Raw genomic sequence first — 19176 nt, 5'->3', positions numbered from 1 at the left:
TGTCATTTTTATCCAAACTAAATTATCCCAAAATCGAATAACCTGAATCTTATTTAGGTCGGTAAACGAGTAGAATTCCTATAATGAAAATCCCGAATAACCCAAAACCCGATTAGAAAACCCAACCAGCACGTCAACACCCCTGTTAGAAACATATCTATAGATCGACTCGGTATTTGTAAAAACTCAACCCATCAACACCACTCATTGACAACTAATTTATACATATTAATTCGCCAAATTATCTATATTATAGAGTAAAAGTGGTGGTTGGTATCATAAACTTTAGTTTGCTGTTCTAGGTTATAAATAAATTATTTTGGATGCTAACCAATATTATGTGTTGGTTTGGTGATTGATGTTCTAATTGTTGAAACATTGACGAGGTGGGTCGTTTATTTTTTACTTTGTATTACATGCGTATTTGCTTTGTTACTAGGTATACCCCATTTTTGTAATTCCGTTGTTTATTTTAAAGACGGGCATATACTTGTATGAAATTATATTATAATTGGTAATTATTATTAATAATAGTTATAATTATAATTTGTAACGTTTCATGTCTATGACTCGGTTTTATCGACTGAATAAATATCTTCTTAAATATTCCTTTAATATTTTATATATTAATCAACCGAACTCACATTAGTCTATCACTACGGGTATATAAACCAATCTGACTAAATCGATGCGCGATCTGACCTGCCCGACGCAAAGCACTGGATAAAACTCTAGTTAACTAATATATGTTAAAACGATTTGCAACATATAAGCGAAGTCATACAAAATGGACGAATAAATTAATGGGTTGCATTCAAAAGACAAGTAAAATGCGCACCAACCCATAAAAGCATAACTAAATTATTGTTGATATTTCACCAACTTCCCCAAAACGTCAACTTGTACTATTCTTTGTCAATTGACATATATGCCTGTATAAACATTCACAAAAGATATACGACTATTTTTTGTTGTACCTCCACTTTGAGAAAACCAAATGGGTCGTCTGAGTTACACAATGATTCGCCGGAGACGTTATGGAACCAAAGGATTTCGATTAAATTCCAAAAGAATTTGCGTTCAACGACTATGCACAAAGATCTTCAGTTTCTTCAAGATAGTAATGAAAACTTGGAAGTCACGTTTGTACGGGGTGAGGATGACAAATTCAGCGACTTCTAGCAAATCAAGTGACGATAGGAGCCGCAGAGACATGGTATCTAAAACGAATGCTGCCCGGTTTAATGTTTGTAGGCTAAAGTCGTTCACAAGAACAAATTCTTTTTACTCTGAAGCCATTGCAGATTGTTTAGAGTTTATAAAACGTTCATCTGTTTCTTTAGATAATAAGCCGGATGCATACACAATAAATGAAAAATGAATATTATCAAATTAAGGTGCGTTTTTGGTTTTAGTGCATAGGGAAATTGAAATTACTTTTTTTGCCTGTTACTCCTTTTCTTTTCATGATACAAGAAATGTTTTGTAAGTACCTACAGAAGTTGATTATATAAAATTATAAAGCTTAATAAGAGTATGTTCCGGGTGGACAGTTGGACACTATATACAAGAATGTTTTGTTTTATCTTAAGATTTATAAAATAAATTTGAGGTAATAATTATACTTTACTGAAATTTTAACGGTCATTAGTGTAAAGTAATATCATTTAAAGGACAGAAAGTGAAAATGAATTTTTTAAATGATCTAATTCATAAATTAACTATGTACTAAGGACACGAGTTGTAGTTCTATCAATAAGATAATACTTATTTTAAGTGTTACTATTATGATAATACTTAATTTAAATATTATTTAGTTTTAAAAATATAACTATTAATTGTAAATTTAAATATTATCTGAAAGTATTACAAAAGTTAAAAGTATTAAAAAAAAAGAAAATATTTAATATTATCTGAAAGTATTATAAATTTAAATATTATCTGAAAGTATTATAGAAATATAACAAAAATTGTCTTAAGCGTTACTTTGAGATAATTACAACTTAAACCTCAAAAGAAAAGTTTTATAAGATTACATAGATATTGATATAGAAAATGAGCTTTTAAATTTCCTTTTCCTTTTCCTTTTCTTCTTTATTATTTTTATTTTTTTAGATTTGACTATATTTTAATCACTAAAAAAAACAAAAGAAGAAGCAAAAACTTTCCCCCTATCTAGGAATGGACCAAATTGTGGAGTATTTTCTTAGTACGTATCTTTAGAATATAAGTTAGAAAAATCACCTTAGGATAAATTTGGAAGCATGCTGAATCCTCCTCTCGTGAAGTAATGGTCATTTAGACGGCACCTACCATTCAAACCATTACTATTCAAGCACCCAAAATCAGCAAATAACTCAAATTAGAATATTATTCAATAATTAAACTTACAGTGAACCCAATGTAAGTTCTGCTGATTTTCACCGTAGTAGCTCTGAGTCACTTATCCTAGTATCCAACACTTGAGTCAACATATAATCTAAGCTGACACAAATAATTTGCCTAGTAAAACGAAGCTATACTTAAAAGTATTGATTGAACTACTTCAAAAAAAAAAGGTAAATCAAGTAAACTGCAAGCCTAACCTAAATACCTAATCACATTAAACCAATTAAGTTCAACTCAACTGGGACCATTAGAGTTTAGACCACCAATGCATTAGACCATGCCTAGTGGTAAGTGGTATCTAAACACAAAGGAGGTTGGGCGACGTGTGACGTTCTAATCAGCAACGACTAGTTTTGTAAAAAGTGTTTGTGATGGTAAACTTGGCTGCAATTATTACTCAAATTAGTGTTTTCTATTTTATTTTCTAATTTTTTTAAATAAAAATAAAATAAATAATATTTTATTAAACAAAAACAAATTACATTAAAATTAAAAAATAAAATAAAAGGATACTTTAAAAATACATAAATACTTGAAACAACACTTTATTCAATAAACAAAACAGATAAAAATAGTATTCCCTGTTCCATCGCCTTTTGGTTCTCGTTATGACTTTATACGTGTCGTTACCGTGAGCGTTAATTTGTCACACCGTATTTTGTCATTTCAAGCACACTTGGTTCTCTGTATGTATGGGTGTTCATCGGATCGAATAACGGATTATTCAGGTTATTCGGTTCGGGTTATTCGGATTTGAAAATTTTTAGACCCTATCCGAAATCCGATCCGATCCGAGTTAGGAATATTCCTATCCGATCCGAATCTATCCGAATTCAATTCGGATCGGATTCGGATAATATCCAAAATCCGAAATTATCCGAATAATCCGAAATAAAGCTAAAATTTTTTTTATTTTTTTGTTCCTAACATTTATTAGTTTAGAACCACAATAAACATACAAACCGGAAAATACGAATAACTCTTAACATAAATTTAAAGTTTAAACTTCAAGTAATAGTCTAAAATATATACCAAACCGGAAAATACCAATAAAAATATGTTTTTTATTTGGATTAATTGGATATCCGAATAATCCGAACAATCCGAATTTTTTAAAGTTCTATATCCGAATCCGATTCGAATCCGAATTACTTATTCGGATATTCGGATTGATCCGATCCGAATAAGAATTCGGATCGGTTTATTTGGGTTTCGGTTTAGATTCGGATTTCGGTTTTTTTCGGATTTCGGATTTCTTGAACACCCCTATCTGTATGATCGTTTGATCCTCCTTCTGAAAAAAATAGCTACAAACTCGTGACCAAAAACCCGACGTTTGTTGTTCTATAGGGTCCAAGCTAGTCTTTGGGAACATAGACTTAAGCATTTGCTAACACTAACTCGTTTTCATAGGTCCAACTTCGTGACCCTACCTAATTATCGGTTGGTGATTTACTTGCTCCATATAAAGTGATGATTTAGAGAGAAACTGATAACATGCTTGTAGAAGAATTGTTGTTGAAAATGATATAGAGTTTTGTAAAGTTTTGAGAAATGGTTGTGTTTAAATAAAGATATGGTTTAAAATAATAAATCATTTTTTTAAACATAGCCATTGACAACGGCGAGTATTGAAGTCGTGCGAAGACCGACGTCATATAAACAACAAGCTCAGTCAAACAAATGAAAAATATGTTTAGGACTGTGGGTGATCCTTAACCTACCCAAAATGCAATAACTACGTTCAACGTCTAAGCGTTATCTTATGTCTAAAATGATGAGATGATGAGTCTTGCTTAGTTTGCTCTAAATCGGAAAACAACTAAAGAGTAAAGATGCATCAATCATTTTTACCTTGAACGGCTATTTGGATTACTGGTGTGTCACTGACTCACTCGATCATCTCTATTTTATCCTCATCAAACTGTTTGTGAGAAAATCTCTGACCTAACCTACAAACCCTTTATTTCTAACACAAGCGAGATTTGAAACTATAACATTCTATTTTTAAAATTGAAGTCTTTAAATACATTCTCGACCAAAGAAACATCATCAATCATAGTCCATAGATGTGAAATGATAAATTCTTCTAAATGACTAGAAATCTTCATAAAAAACTTAGGCCCATTGGCCAGGTTTATCATTAAGGACCATCGAATTCACTAGAGTTGGAGTTTCCATTCTAGCTCACTTGTTTAGGCTCTTTGGACGTCAGGATCATGCCCAAATTAATAGGCAACTTAGTTTATCTCCGTGATCACTATTTTAGTGGGGTGGTCAGAAGTTTTTTTTACCTTAGATTCTTCTAAGGATACTTTCTGTTTGACGCCGCGGGTTCAAATCTTACATATGTGCCATATTCCCGGGTTTAGGCATGTGTGAAGCACCACTAGATGGATTAGGGCTAACGACATCGGACCGCATGAGATTTTTCCAGATGTTTAGCCAGTGTTCGTCTTAAATGAAAAAATAGCACCATCTACTCCATTAAAAGGGGGTTTACGACGCCCCTACACTCCTTCAGGTTTCACGTTAGAGTTGTGCCAGGCCTATCCATTATTTATCATCCCACTTTCTCTAAAATTGACGGCCGTGTATGTAGCTGATGTGTATGTTTTATAGGCATGCTATTGAATAGTATAGGTTTAACAGCAAGAACATTATTATACATTTTTATGGTTTATAGATATCTCAATACGATATAAATTATTTATCTAACTCTTAATTTATTTAAAAAAGTAAGATGATGGACATCAATATGTAAATACAAACTTTCAAGTTCAAGTATGAATAAAAGTTGAGAACATTGCTGAAATACTAGAATAAAAGGTGGTCCTTTCAAATTTCAATTAAGCTTAAAGAATTTAAAAGGTGGATAATAGGTTAATTCATTATTAAGTGGCCTGATTCAAACCATGTGGGCTGAAAACAGGAAAAAAATGAAGCTGAATAAAGAACACATTTTGGGGAATATATACCAAATTGACCAATGTTTTTATAACCGGATCAAATGTCGAACCGAACACCTTACTGGTTCACTGATCGGACCGGTTGAACCAGATTTTGTATGTATATGAGTTTGTGTTTATTAGCCATGACGATATGACATTAGTTTAAAATGTGTTTGTTAGCTCATAATTCATTTCTCAGTAACTAATAGCCCAATAGACAACCCATTTTAAAGTTAATAAAAAACCCTAAATATCATTCTTTGTTTGATCGTCCTCTTCAATTTGTCAAACGGCAGCAAACATGTGACATCAACCATCTTCATCTCATAATATGGAATTCATTGTTGCATCACTTTTCAATCCGGCTCCATCGTTCTATGTTCAGATGCAACACTCCTCTCCCCATTCCACTTGAAAATCCGACGTACAGATAGCCTTTGCACCGGTGATTCCTCTATATATTCGGTTCAATCGCCAAACCGGTTCCCGATACAATTGTTCAATCATTCTCGACCGACCGGGTTTTTCAAAAGTGAGTCACCTATGCGTAACCGGACCGTTGACGCCGGTCCGATCCGGTCGTGAAAACATTAGAATTGACTAAAGGGCATTTAGGGGCTGTTTGGTAGATTTTAATATTTTAATTGTCATTAGAATGCTATCTCTTAATAGTTAAGAGGTAACCTTAAGTCTGAATGGTTAAGATACTACCTCTTAGTGGTTACCTCTTAACCACTCAGACTTAAGGCCCTTAGACCATGTGGTAGGCTAGCTGTTGTGGAGGGGTTTTAAACGTTTTGTTAAAGCGTCAAGTTACTGTCACTTCGGCAATGGGGCTTTAACTAACGAACCCTTTTAACGCCACATTGTGATTTAAAGCCTTTTACCACGTTAAGGCCCTACATTTCATTGTTAAAGTATTTAGGCCCAATAATTTCCTTGTTAAAGGGGTGCTATCACGTTACCATTTCCCCCTTTACCGCCTGGGCGTCAAAGTCCCAACGTGGTGTTAAAACCTTTTGGCCACGCCACATCACTTTTGCAACAAATGTTGAATCCGCAACAATTGTTGAAATCCACAACAACCGGTCTTATGAGTTGTGTGACACCTGGGAATGGAACACACACACACGTAGCGTCAACATTAACAAGACGTCATTAGTGAATCGGATATGAGCATGGATCGCTTTTCCTAACCCCTTTTTCAATCTTGAATTCTCGAGTTGAAGAACCACCCACAAAAAGTGAAGAAAACACCGAATTTAGGCACCACATAAGACTTACAGCATAGTTCTTGAAGGCTCAACCTAGGGGGTTTTTTTTCAAGTTTTTCGAGTGGGGTTGTTCTGGTTTGTGGCTAGGAAAAGTGACCAGATAACCGACCTATTTAAAGTTCAGAGTGTTCGGGTTCGTGTCAATTTAGGGTCAGGTCGGTTCAGGTTGTTTGATTTTCATGTTTAAATTTCACAAATATCATTAAAATATATCATGCTAAGAATTATATATAATCAATAATCAAACATCATTTGATAATGTAATATGATAATGTTCAAATTAAAGTCTCAAAATGTAATATTCCAAATACCAAACACTCAAAACCAAAACACATCTACAACAGAGGACAATAAATGTTCAGTTTTTTTCTTTTTTCCGAGTTTTCAAGTTTTTTTTTGGTGAGAAAAGGTGACCTGGTAAGTGAGTCATTTAAGAATCAAGTTGGTCATGTTCAGGTTATTCATATTTGCTTTTTTCGGGTATTCTTTAATTCGGGTTCAGGTAGTTTCGGGTAAAATTAACAACCCTAGCTCAAGCCCGATGCCCATATGTAAGAATTGTTTGTTATTCAAAATCCCATGCCCAAATCTCACATATTTTAATAATATATAACTCGAAGTTAGAAAATCTAAAACCTTATCGTTCAAAAATTACGGATTCAAAATTTTGTGATTTGAATGCTGACTTGACTTGAATATTCACAGATCAAATTCAAAATTTGAATATAGTTCCGTTCAAATTCAAATCATACAACTTTTTTAGGTTAAAGAGTTTCTTAGACCAAAGGGTGTGGACGTCGCTCACCGCTCTCCTTCCCCTTAGTGTGGTGATCGCCGCAACAAGGGGTGAGGTGTGTGGAGGCCACTAGTCCACTACTTTTCACAGAAAACACTTGTCCATCGCTCTTTCATCTTCACGATCACGCAACGTGGAGATCTTCCCGTAATTCATCTATTCTCCTTGGAAGAAACTATCGTGGCTGCCATGGAGGGTGGCAACCTTGTTTCCATACTACTTTGAGCTCTATAATACTTTATATAAATAATATATCATGTTGTGAAATAACAGCCTAATAGCAACCAGCATGCACCTTTTAGCAATATCCATATTCATATATTACATATATATAATAGAGAGAATAGAGTGAAAGAAGATTGGTCTTATTATTAAAGTCTTTAACCAAATACAAGATACACACATATATAAGGGCTTTGAATTAATATAAAGGTAATGAATAGATGGAGTTTATGTGTGTGGAGAGGCACCACATTATGATGTATTCATAACAACCCCCCCCCCCCCCTGACAATCCACGTATGCTTGATGATGTTGTCTCATTAAAAACCTTATTATGAAAACTCTGTGGAAAAAAAGAGTGTCACACATATAAAACTCCCTCTCATATATATATATATATATATATATATATATATATATATATATCTTGTAAGTGGTAGGTTTTGATCTTCAGTAAGAGTTGCAAAAATTTGTAGTCAGTTATTTGCGGTCTGATATAAAACTCCCTCTCATATATATATATATATATATATATATATATATATATATATATATATATATATATATATATATATATATATATATATATATATATATATCCCGTGAGTGGTAGGTTTTGATCTTCAATAAGAGTTGCAAAAATTTGTAGTCAGTTATTTGCGGTCTGATCGTCAATGTTAAAAGTGAAACAAAGGAGGAAAATAAAAGGATGCACGAAGAGAGGAAAAAAATGCACGCAAAATATAAAACGATGCACGATGAGAGAAAAAAAATGCAATTGGAACAAGAATGAGAAAATGATATCAAGTTCCTCGCGGAGGATCTATCTCATGTACAACTGAAAATGCGGGCTTATTTGGAGAAGAAAGGGAAAGAATCATAGCCATATACGCGAACAAGGAAGAGGATGAGGACGATTAAGTATGTTATTTTATGTTTTTAATTGGGTTGTATGCTTTTTATTTTTATTTTAGTTTAAATATTTTTATTAACCTTTTAATTTAATTGTAAAAAAATGGTTTAAAGCCCCTTGAGACAACATTGGGAGAGACTTTATTACCCTCAGTACATACGTTACAGTAATATGACATCGTGGAAGGACAATGTTACCCCTTCCAAAGAGGATGGCCTTAGTAGTTGTCTAATTATCAAATGAAAAAATCTAAAAGAAAACATGAAGATGAAAATCTTATTGACAAAATAAAAAAGGCAGAAGTCTTTCCCATGTTTCGTCTTTCCCATCTCCTATGTGGGTTGGTGCTTCGGGTGGCGTTAATCCCACGGGTAGAGGTGGTCAAAAAAACCGGTCCGGGAACCGGTTTGCCGGTTTAAACCGGAAACCGGTTTTTAAGAAAACCGGTTTTTTAAAAACCGGTTTGACCGGTTTACAAACCGCCGGTTTGTATTTCGGTTACACTTTTTAGAGCTAAAACCGGTTAACGAACCGGTTATAAAAAAACCGGTTTTTTTTAATAACCGGTTATAAAAAAACCGGTTAACCGGTTTTTTTATAAACCAGTTTATGACCGTTATGGAAAAACCGGTTAACCGGTTTTTCCATAACCGGTTAACCGGTTAAAAACCGGTTTTTTTTCCGTTGTATAACGGCTATATAGCCGTTTTTTTTTTTGACCGTTTTTTTTTTTACCATTTTACCTCCACAAACATCTATATATAGTTTAGGTTGGGTATTGGTTAGATCACACTCGATTATACAACTCCAAACGCTCTAAACGTTTATTTCATACGCGATTATTTTGTTATCTCACGCTCAATTATACCACATTACCACTCCATACGCTCTTATTTCGTAGTCGATTATCATGGCCTCCCAAAGTGCTGCTTCATCCGTCAACATGGGTGCCTCGAACACGGGAGAAACGGTCGTTCGGGTCATCCCCACGAAACGAAACCAAGATGTTTGGCAACATTTCGACCTATGCGAAATGTCTAACGGTAGCCAAAAAGCTCGATGCAAACATTGTTTGAAGTTTTATGGCAAAGATGCAAACTCCACTTTAAAAGCGCATGTACAAAGGCCCTTTTGCAAGGCCTTGAAGGACGAATCGGGAAGTAGTTCGCAGCCGGAGATGACGAATCAAGGAACGGTGTTTACGTACGACCTTGAAGCGGTACGTCAACAGTTTTCAAACTTTGTGATTCAACAAACACTTCCTTTCAACCACTTCGACAACCCTCAATTCACGGAGATGATGCAAAAGTATGTTCAACCACGCTACCAACACGTAAGTCGTTCGACCCTTAGAAGAGATTGTCTTAAAGCATGGAAAAACGCTAAATCCGAACTAATTTCATACTTTTCAAACTTACAAACTGGTGTAAACTTAACAACGGATGTGTGGTCGGTACCTAATGGTTCGCCCGACTCATACATTTGTGTGACGGCTCATTGGGTTGACCCCGAGTCGTGGCAAATGATGAAACGAACCGTTGCGTTTCAATTGTTTGATTACCCGCACACGGGTAGAAATATTTTTAAACTCTTGGATAAAGTCATTCGACAATACAAGATTGAACATAAAATCTTTTCAATTTCGTTTGATAACGCGTCCAAAAATACGGCCGCGGTTGGCCATTTAAAATTAAAGTATAAACCTATTTGTGATGGAGCGTTTTTCATAGCCGATGCATTGCACATATTATCAACTTGGCCGTGCAAGATGGGTTAAACGTGATCGAAACGCAAAGAAACAATTTTAAAAGAATGTTACGAGATGTTTTTAGCAACAATACAACATTTTCAAGATACAAAAAATTTTGTGTAGAAGCTAATTGTCAATGGTTGGGGCCAAATTGGGATTGTCCAACAAGATGGAACTCGACTTGTGATATGTTTGAGAAAGCCATCCAACAAAAAGAATCATTAATTGCGTTTCATCAAATTTTGTCAAGTAGGGGTAAATGTGCACCGTACGATCCTAGAAACTGGTTATTGATTGAGATCGTTACGGAGGTCCTTCAAATTTTTAAATCTTGCACAACTAGTTTATCCGGGGTTTACTATCTAACAAGCCCCATTGCTTTACCAAAAATTGCTGTCATGTGCACAAAGTTGAGTGAACTTCATTATAGGGGTGCACCTTATTTTGATATGGGTGTAAAAATGAAAGAAAAATTTAGAAAATATTTTCAAGAACTACCCGCTGTTTTGACATGTGCTGCTGCGTTAAACCCTTGCATCAATGTTGGTGGTGTTGAAGCTTTAATAGAAAAAATTTGTGATGAGCTAGAGTTAAACGACGATCAAAACCCCTATTATAACCAAACTTTAAAGAATGCTTTCAACACCACCTTGTCAAACATGTATGATGTTTACCTTACAAAATACGGGTCGTCTTCCCAAATTCATGACTCGTTAAGAGCTGTTGCCCAATCCCAATCCCAAACCGACCTTGAAACGGGGATGTACTACATGATTTGGGAAGACGCCGGTAAACGTCAAAAGGTAAACACCCCAAGCAGTGAACTTGGAAGGTATGGTGGTACCAACTTTGTGAAACACATGACTCCGGATGAATTTAGAAGTCTTGATTTGCTGGCTTGGTGGAGAGGTAAGGAGGATGAGTTTCCGATCCTCGCCGCCATGGCCAAAGATTTACTAACGGTCCAAGCTTCCACGGTAGCTTCGGAGTCTGCTTTTTCTGTTTCTGGCAGGGTTATATCGATTAGGAGGACTCGACTCACTCCACCAGCTGTAGAGATGTCGATTTGCTACAAGGATTACTTGGACTCTTTAGATAGGGCACAACATCAACGCTCACTCGAGGGGGAAATAGACTATGAGGCGGGCTTGTATGAAGACGAGGTCAATCAAGAACACACTCAACCAATGACCGATGAAGAAGCCGCGTACGACGATTACCTAAGGAATAGCTCGGGATCGGGTAGCGAAGAAAATTAGTTAAAGAAACAACAAACATGGAGGCAAATAATGAGTAAGAAACAGCAAGTTGTTAATGTAATCGTGTCTAAGCATTCTTTAATGTTTGTATTTTTGAGTTACGAATATGCGATAACGATTTAATGTTTGTATTTTTAATGTAAAAGCTATAAATGAAAGTTATGTGTTTTTAATCTTCCAAGCAAAGAACCCTAACAACGAAAGCAAAGAATGGAGTCAGTCCGTTTTGCCTTGTAGTTACCGGTTTGTTTATACTGTGAAAAAATAATGGTTATTTAAAAAAAAAAAAAAAAAAACCGGTTAACCTAAAAACCGGTTATTAAAAAACCGGTTAATAAAAAAACCGGTTTATTAACCGGTTTCTAAACCGGTCCTAACCGGTTAGACCGGTTAGGGTTTTCAGATACAAAAACCGGTTATTAACCGGTCCGGTTATTAATCGAACCGGTTTTTTTCCGGGCCAAAAAAAACCGGTCCGGTTAATAACCGAACCGGTTTTTTTAAAAAAACCGATTTGTGCACCTCTACCCACGGGAACCAATGGTAGCTGATGCAGCTTCTCTAAAAGGCTTAGCCATTGTGGCTCGAATTCATAGCAATATCTCATAAGCAAACAATCAGATCCCTTTAAAATCATCCCCAAGATATACATCTGAAACCTCCTCAGAAGCCTCAACAGAATAGTGGCCCACCATCGAATTGGCCTCATGCTTCCGGTAGCAAACTTTGCTCGGAAAGGGAACCCACGTCGGCGGAGTCAAGAAATCCTCAGCCGTTTTTCGATGATCAGAACTATTGATCAAGCCGCCGGGCGACTTTCCCACAAAAGCAATGAACCATGCAGTGAAAATTGAGAAGAAGGCACGTGAGATTCCGAGACCACCAGCGACCGAGGGCAACCAGTAGGGAGCAAAATCATAAATAATCCAGTCCGGAGACTCTTCCTCTAGAAACCGAGTGACCTCTGGCTGAAGACTGTCAAAAGCTCTCTTGAGGTAATGAACATCTTCAGTGCAGACGTCCATGGTCGACTCTGCATTCTCGGGCAGCTCTTGAACACGTGGAAGTGTGAGTTTAACAAGATTTATGAGTGGCGGGAGGTGGGAAGTAGGGAGGCGTTGTATGTTTCTGGTGGTGGAAAGAAAAGAGACTTTGTGACCCTTTTGGGCTATGAATTTGGAGAGTTGGAGGAACGGGAGAATGTGACCGAAAGCAAGCCATGGAAACACCGCAACATGAAGTTGCTTCCCATCATCTAATGAATAGGTGGTAGCCATGAAGTGGACAATGGCTGTGTTGCTTTGAGGTTTGGTTTGGTTTTATAGAACAACTAGTATTTTGAACCCCCCCCCCCCCTTGCCGGGGGGGGGGGGGGGGGTTGACGATGAGTGTCTTTCAGTGTCCATGTTATACCTTGCCGCGAAAGGGTCTCTCAATGACAGATCTTAAAATTATGTTTTTATAATATATTTAAAACCTGTATCATACATGTTTGACTTCCACATATGTTGACCAACACAAAGTAAATATGGTATCACCCACCATGAATTACACTGAACCATATTTATCACCACAATCCGATTATGCTAGAGCTTGCTAGAAGAAACTCCAACAGTTTCATATCAAGCATGTTTTTTTACTTCCATAGAGCTGCTCACTGTAATAGCTTGCTTCTCGGGTGGCCCGCACCCTGGGTGGTGCGGCTGCCTCTTACCCATAGCTGACTTCTTTATCCTCCTTTGGTAGATGACGTGGGTTTTTTTTTTCCAGATTTGTAGACCTGCTAACTTTGTCTAAAGCATGTATACAGGTCAAAGTTTATATATTGCGGTTGTATTCGTCCATATTGCATCATCTTGGGGTAAATATGTGAATAAGATGACCATTGTTGTTGATGGAGGACTAATAAGTCAAAACTCTTTTGTGCATAGTGAACCCATTCCTACCACATTAAGCATCCTCACTATGACCTTCATTATAAAAAAGTGCAATAACCTGAACTTTACACCGAACGGGTTAATGATTGAACCGAAAAAACGATCAGTGAGTGAGTCAAGACCAACTCTGAATTTAGTACACTTGTTGGGTAAGGTTTGTCCAAGATGAATGAAGTCACTAACTTCGCCATACGACATTCGAGGTACAACTTTCCCTGATGTTCTAAGATAGGATATATATTTTACAAATTAACAGAAAAAAAAGTCGATCATGTTAGTTCTATTAATTGTGTAAAACGAATCGGCTATATTAAATACAACCAACTGGTTTCAATAGGAAACCGTTTAATTGAAAATTAGTTTTTATTTTTTCTAATTTTTTTTTCATTTCATTTGTTGGGTGGCATTTCATGTTCAATTTTGTATCATTTAAAAGGTGATCATAAAAGGAAAGAGGTCACACTAAACTGGTTTTGCTATGTTGAATGGTTCAAATATGTTAGCTTTGTTTTACTAAACAGGCCGGCTGATCAATTTTTAAGAAAACTAGATGAGCAGCTTAGTTTATTAAGCATGACATAAGACAAAATGGTTTTTATCAGAAACATTTTAATAGAAAACAGTGTTATATTATAAAGGTATCTAAATTTATTTTCTTTCATTTTTTACCATGCCATGTTGTATATTAATGGTTTCTAAATTGTTCACTTTATTAACATTTAGATGACTCTAATTTTGTTTATATCTATATTATTAAACCATAAAAAATAGAACACTTAAATGTAAGCAAACCTGCAAAATTTGCAAAACCTATTGACATGACCAGGTCATCTGCAAACTGCAAAAAAAGAAAATTCATATATTAAATGTAATTGAGGATATTAAGACTCACTCTTTGAGATGTCAAGATTTCCTCTAAATGCAGCCTTCAATAACTGTTGAAAACATATGTTACGGGCGTCCTCAAATACTTTCAATGCCAAATATGAATATCGTATATGAGATTATGAATTAACAACTTCAAATAAAAACTCATCCATAATCAGTTCTAGCAATTAAGCCTTCAGTTGTGGAAATTTAACAAATAAACAGCAGTAAAGAAATAGAATCAAATATTGTCAAAGAAAACCTTTTTGGGGTGAAACATAACATCTTCACTGTCATCTAGATCTCCAAATCCCCTCTTAGTGCCTAGAATCAGATTACGAATTCCAAAGGTAATAAGCAAGCCATTAAACTAAATTAAAATCACTATTTGCTTTTAAATGGAGCAACATTTCATACCTGCAACCCTCGTAGCGTTGGGCTCCTCGCAAATCACCACCAAAATCATCATCGTGCAGCCTCCATTAGTTAGAAAGAAAATAAGTCAAGGGAGCGAGCTTAGCACACACATAAACTCATGAATCCAACTTATTCAGCATGCAACATCTTATCTAATACTATTAAAAGTGTGTGATTCTATAAACAATAAACAACATCCAAAAATACTTACATTTTTAATGTAAACGCGCTTCAAGAACACTTCAAAACAACCTCGAATCTTAAAAGAACCTGTCTAGCCATCATCAAACTATCTATATAGGTCAATTCCTATGTTAAATCATACATTCGAACACCAAATTTAAGATTCAATTATAGAAACTTGAAGAATGAATCAAGATCTGTACCTTTTCAGAAACTCGTGCTTCAATTTAAGCAAGATTCATGAAATCACCAAATTTGAGACTCTAAAATCAGCATAGAACGAAAAGAAATTTGGATTATCCACAACATACCTGGATAATTGTTGTATTTGGGGATTAGTTGTTGTCAATTGCAACTCTACAACACATAAATTAATAGTTTAATGAAAGAACGAAGAGCAATATTGGGTTCTTACATATTGTAACAACTTTTTCCAAATCTATACTACCCGACCCGTTTTCATTTTTGGGAAATTTTAATTAATAAACATCACCTTTATCGAGTTAGTAATATTTTATTCTTATTATTTATTATTATTATTATATATAATAACTTTCAAGTATATTCAAAAATGACCCTAAACAATAATTTTAACCCTATATGTTTCTAACTTCATACAACAAGGACTAAACTGCAAATATTGCTATAACCCTTTTCATTTTAAACGGATATCCACGACCCATACTCGTTTTCTTGCACCCGATTGTAAATTTGATTATCTTGGGCCACAATATTTGCGATATATTTGTTAGGTGATCTCGTAATTATATTAGTATTGTTATAAACGGCCTAACCGACACCCTAAATATGTTAATTCAATATTTATTGATCTTTTTTTCCTTATTAGCGTAACCGACACACTATTGATCTTGTGGAACACGAAAACAATCGATATATTTCAATTAACTTCGTCTGGACCCTCTATACCACCTCGCGACCATACCCTAGCAGTTAATTGAAGTTTAACGACCTGCTACCCCTCTGTTCGTACTCCATGTTTCGCCGTCGGGTTTGTTTATAGTACGCCATCAGAACAACATCATCATAGGTAATATATATACTCAATGAATTCGCCTTTATATCCTAATCATAAACCCTAAAGTTAATTGAATCATCAATCAACAGTTTAATTGATTGATGATCTAGGGTTCATATGGTTTTGTTGGGTTTGAATATAATCGTTTATATATTTTTCTGCTCAGGTTATAAACAACTAACCACCCTAGCCCAGTTGTCTAGGGATATGGGCGCTAAAGGTTGCTTGGCTGGGGGCGCAGGTTCGAGCCTCCCCCAGCCCGAAATTTTAGTGAAAATTTTAAAATACATTTTTTTTATTTATTTAAGGCTCTTAATATCAGTTTAATCATATTTTTAATATTATATATATATAATAATGAATAAATATTTTTATAAAACCGACTCGTTTACTAGTTGTGTTTCCGAACCTCGGTTAAAAACTATATATATGTGTGAGTGTATATATATATATATATATATATATAGGGGAGGGTTATACTAAAAAGAAGTAGTTTCCTAGGAAGACTAGGAATAAATCATAGTCATTGGATCATGTCAATCAATGGTTGAGATTTAAAATTACCAAAAACCGTCATAGTTTCCTAGAATTACTCTTTCACCACTATAACCGACATAATTTCTTAGAATTGTTCTTTCACCATATGTTATAATGTCACTTGTCAAAAATCTATTGGTTCTTACCATTCTTAGGAAACTATTTCTTTTTATTTGAACCCTTATATATATATATATATATATATATATATTAGATTATTTAAAACTTATAAAGGCGTTAATATTTAAAAGGGCGTTAAATCACGTATAAAAATATATTGTTCTAGTGTTTTTATAAAAAGATCATAAACTATATAAATATTATTAATTATCATTAACTATTACCTATTATATAGTAATATATATAAATACATTAAACGTATTTGTAACAAACCTTTCTATATATAAACTATAAAGTTTTACAAATATATATATTTAAGTATTATAAGTATTTTATATAATTAAATCATATTATAAAATTTTGAGAATAAAATTAATAATAAATCTATTAATAAATAGTCTTTTTAAGATTTACACTCGATCATCAAAATCTCTAACGTCTATCTAGTTTGAGATTCATTGTTGCAATCATAAGTTATTTATATCCGTTTCCGTAATTATTCGTTAATAGGAGATCTCGTCAGTATTCCTTGAAGAGTTTGATATATCATCCACATTCTTATTATATTGTTTTTCCTCGCTTGCTAGTCTTTAAAGGTGAGTACCACATTCCCCTATTTTACTTGTTTTCCACGTTTTGGGGTCATATGCGTAAATATATTTCTCATATATACTTATACATAAAACTGCAACTTTGTCTTATGTGTTAACAACTTATACCTTACTTGTTTATGTGCTTATTTGCTTTGTACGCTTTCGTATTCGGAGAGGTTCAACATAATCTTAGTCTAGTATGATCATACGCCAGTCGTTAGCCTTTGTGCTTCTCGACATCTCAGTTATACTTGCTCATTTGGTTAATTTGTTATTCTCATATGACTTGTTGCAACTACATATTTTTGTTATATAGTTTGTCAACACAAGGTTGAGTGAGCAACATACTTAGGTATCTAAGAAATATACACAAGGTCATTCTCACTCGGAAATACTTTGGTCCGGCCCATCGTGGCTGGAGGTCGTGACCAGGCGTGGTGCGATGTGCCCACCGCATACCACATATGTAAGGATCCAGACAAACGTATACCACAGCCTGAGGGCTAGGTTTATACTCTTATTTAAAATGTTTTTAGAGACACGTAGCCTCATGTAAAGTTTTACACATAACACGTTTGTTTGTTTGAAAATAAGTTTATAAAAGTGGGGCGTATTCTCCTTTTCAATAGGATCGGCTTCCAACACCGTCCGTAGATCTCTTCTTGCTATCTCGCACCTATAGTACGAGTATAACCTTTGTTAGTCGGATACACGATCCGGCTTAAGACCTTTAGTCTTATTTATCTCGATGAACCTTTAGTTCATAATCTCTTTTTACTTTAAACCTTTAGTTTTAATAGTAATTTGTAAACCTTTAGTTTATTCATAAAACCCGACGTTTCTTCTTCTTTAAGAAACGTATTCTTTTCTTTTATTATTTAAGTTTACACATTAAACTTAAATAATATTTATAACAAAGAGTTATATATATATATATATATATAATCACACATATATATACTTTTATATTCCTTTCTTTTTTTTCTTTGTTATTTATTTTCCTTTTATAATCATCGAGTATAATTCCGACTTAGGGCATTAAGCCTTCATAATATTTTATTATTATTTTGGTCGGGCATCATGCCTACCTTGCTTGGCTTAGAAATACTCTAGACACTTGGCCAGCACTTCAATGCCGCTTAATCAACACTCATTCCTTGCAAAACTCTTATTCCTCACTTGGCACGCATTTCGAGACACCAACAATCTTTGGCACGCATTTCGAGGAAATCGTCGGGATGTTAGGACAACACCTCCTTCTTGTTTGGAATGTCGTCGGAAAGTGGTACGTATATCGAGATGATGGGTGCGGAAAACGAGGTAACGGGGCACGGTTTTCGAGATAGATCGATGGCACACTTTACGAGGTTTAGAGAGAGAGTAGTGAGAGAGTAATGTGTGTGTGTTTTGGTGTGAGAATGGCTTGAACCCGTAGCTGCTATTTATAGGGCTGAAATTGGGTCCCATCGCGGTACGCGATGGGTTCCCTGGCTGGCCCGTCGCGTACCGTGACGTAGGCCTGCCCAGTCATACCCTAGACCTGCCACGTGGCAACACGTGGCAGGCTCCGAGCCACGTGACGACACGTGGCAGACGTGTTGCCACGTGGTGACACGTGGCGGCAGGCGTTGCCACCGTGTGCCACGTGGCACACGTGTCACTACCTGTCAGACAGGCCATCGCGGTACGCGATGGGTGTCTTTCTTGACCTGTCGCGTAGCGCGAGGGGTCAAGAAATCAGATTTTTCATTTTGGCCCCTGGAGTTTTGGAAAATGGCAGAATTGGTCCCTTGACTTTGGAAACTTGACAATTTTAACCCGAAATTTGCGTGATGTTACATCCTCCCCACCTTGAAATAAACCTCGTCCTCGAGATTGCTTACGAGAACAAGTGGGGGTATTTCTTTCTCATTTCGGACTCGAGTTCCCATGT

At 35.3% G+C, this 19176-nt stretch overlaps 1 long non-coding RNA gene and 1 pseudogene across 1 annotated transcript; both read right to left on the bottom strand.

Moving 5' to 3' along the window:
• Positions 1-1846: 1846 nt before the first annotated feature.
• On the bottom strand, positions 1847-12830 carry LOC143569946 (UDP-glycosyltransferase 91D2 pseudogene; annotated as a pseudogene).
• A 1904-nt stretch (positions 12831-14734) lies between these two features.
• LOC143569936 (uncharacterized) lies at positions 14735-15265 on the bottom strand. Its single transcript, XR_013141829.1, has 3 exons — positions 15161-15265; positions 14986-15044; positions 14735-14774 (listed from the first exon to the last, which is right to left on the bottom strand). It is a non-coding gene; the product is annotated as an uncharacterized LOC143569936 (long non-coding RNA).
• Between the last annotated feature and the right edge of the window lie 3911 nt (positions 15266-19176).

Source organism: Bidens hawaiensis, unplaced genomic scaffold, assembly GCF_021521415.1.
Source record: "Bidens hawaiensis isolate Kalapana, Puna unplaced genomic scaffold, B.hawaiensis_p1.1 tig00024806_1, whole genome shotgun sequence".
NCBI classification, from domain to species: domain Eukaryota; kingdom Viridiplantae; phylum Streptophyta; class Magnoliopsida; order Asterales; family Asteraceae; genus Bidens; species Bidens hawaiensis.
This window is presented reverse-complemented; position numbering and strand designations above follow the sequence as displayed.